Genomic DNA, 2500 nt, shown 5'->3' on the forward strand with positions numbered 1-2500 from the left:
GCCGCAGCTCCGCTGGAGTCAGGCCGTCCGGCCCGGCTGCCGATCCCCTGGGCGGCAAGGCAGCAGCGACCTCCTCACGTGTGACCGGCCCCCATAGGCACTCAGGAGCGACAGGCTCCGAGTGCGGGAGAAGGCGGTCACGGATGAAGCCGGCGGTGGAGATCGGCTTCTTCGTGAAGAGGTCCGCCCAGAAGTCCAGCAGACCGGGGATGTCAGGTGGCGGCTGCAGCAGGGTGCCGTCCAGCAAGCCGCGCACGCAACGCGCACGCGACCTACGGAAGGCGTCCTGTGTCCGCGCGTATTCCCAGCGGCGCCGCTTGCGCTTCTGCAGCGGCGGGGCGGCAGGCGGCCGCTTGGATGGTTGGCGCGGCCGCTGTGTCCTGGTGATCGACCTCTCCCCCCTGGACCCGACCGACGCAAGGGCATCCGGGAGCATGCCCAGGATGACATCGGGCGGCGTGCCCCGCCCCAGACCAATGACTCGATCCAGGGCAGAGAAACGCTGGGCGGAAGCAGGTAGCCCCGCCAGATGCTCCCAGATGGCGGCGTCAGTCGGCCCCTCCGGCGGCGGCCCGGTGGTGTCGGCCGCGAAGTCCTCGGCTGCGTCGACGGGCGGCGCAGCGGCCTCGCCCGCGTCAGGCAGCGAGCTCGCTGCTCCACGGCGGGACGCCGGCTCTTCACCCCGACCGATCTCAAGTGCCTCCATGAATTGGCAGACAAGCTGTTTGTGGGCAGCTTGCCGCCGTCGGCACTTGATTGCCTCAAGCGTTCGGTCGGGGAACATCCTGGTAAGTTCTTGATTTACAAAGAAGAACCGGGCGTCCCTCTCCAGGAACAGTTCGGCCTCCGCCTTGGCGAGCGACAGGACTTCTTCCTCCGTCCACCTCGCGCGATGCCTCTCCGTCACGATCTCAGCGTTGGCGGCCGCAGGGTGTTGGCGGCGGCGATGGACCCCGAGACCGTTCTTCGTGGTAAAAGTGCGGTGGCACTCACTGCAAGCAAAGGGAGCTACACAAACTATCGCATTTTCGTTACGGCCGGTTGGCCGGATAGGTGCTGGGGTAGCTGGGGTGGCACCTTCAGCGGAAGGGCCACCATCTCTTGTTTCTTGTCGGCTGCCCCCAACTATAAAGGGATAATGCGAGGGGGGGCTGGTAACCCCCCCAAGCCCCTGGTGCGGTCTTCCACTCTGCAAAAATCAGCGGGCCCACGAGAAGGGGAGAAGACCGCAGGAGAGGAGAGGCTAAGAGGGCTAGGCCCATGTATTGCGCATCACTCTCCCTGTAACTATAACCCAAGGAAGGCACCTCGCAGCAGCAGCACGACTACATCAAGACCGCACTTCGAAAAGCCAAGTCCGGATGCAGCCACACCGCCGCCACTTGGCCACCTTAAGAGAGTCATAGTTACTCCCGCCGTTTACCCGCGCTTGCTTGAATTTCTTCACGTTGACATTCAGAGCACTGGGCAGAAATCACATTGCGTCAACACCCGCTAGGGCCATCGCAATGCTTTGTTTTAATTAGACAGTCGGATTCCCCCAGTCCGTGCCAGTTCTGAGTTGATCGTTGAATGGCGGCCGAAGAGAATCCGCGCACCCGCGCGCCCCCGGAGGAGCACGCTAAGGCGGACGCGGCCTCGCAGCAAGGAAGATCCGTGGGAGGCCAAGGCACGGGACCGAGCTCGGATCCTGCACGCAGGTTGAAGCACCGGGGCACGAACGCCGCGCAGGCGCGCGCATCCTGCACCGCCGGCCAGCACGAGGCCAACCAACGGCGAGAGCAGACCACGCCCGCGCTAAACGCCCGCGCTTACCGGCACCCCTACGGCACTCACCTCGCCCAGGCCCGGCACGTTAGCGCTGACCCACTTCCCGACCAAGCCCGACACGCCCCGATCCTCAGAGCCAATCCTTATCCCGAAGTTACGGATCCAATTTGCCGACTTCCCTTACCTACATTATTCTATCGACTAGAGGCTCTTCACCTTGGAGACCTGCTGCGGATATGGGTACGAACCGGCGCGACACCTCCACGTGGCCCTCTCCCGGATTTTCAAGGTCCGAGGGGAAGATCGGGACACCGCCGCAACTGCGGTGCTCTTCGCGTTCCAAACCCTATCTCCCTGCTAGAGGATTCCAGGGAACTCGAACGCTCATGCAGAAAAGAAAACTCTTCCCCGATCTCCCGACGGCGTCTCCGGGTCCTTTTGGGTTACCCCGACGAGCATCTCTAAAAGAGGGGCCCGACTTGTATCGGTTCCGCTGCCGGGTTCCGGAATAGGAACCGGATTCCCTTTCGCCCAACGGGGGCCAGCACAAAGTGCATCATGCTATGACGGCCCCCATCAACATCGGATTTCTCCTAGGGCTTAGGATCGACTGACTCGTGTGCAACGGCTGTTCACACGAAACCCTTCTCCGCGTCAGCCCTCCAGGGCCTCGCTGGAGTATTTGCTACTACCACCAAGATCTGCACCGACGGCGGCTCCAGGCAGGCTC

The 2500-nt window shown here is 63.1% G+C and overlaps 1 pseudogene; it reads right to left on the bottom strand.

The window, feature by feature from the left end:
- Positions 1 to 2500, bottom strand: part of LOC124583646 — a 7956-nt pseudogene that overhangs the window by 3682 nt on the left and 1774 nt on the right.

Source organism: Schistocerca americana, unplaced genomic scaffold, assembly GCF_021461395.2.
Source record: "Schistocerca americana isolate TAMUIC-IGC-003095 unplaced genomic scaffold, iqSchAmer2.1 HiC_scaffold_464, whole genome shotgun sequence".
Lineage (NCBI taxonomy): Eukaryota > Metazoa > Arthropoda > Insecta > Orthoptera > Acrididae > Schistocerca > Schistocerca americana.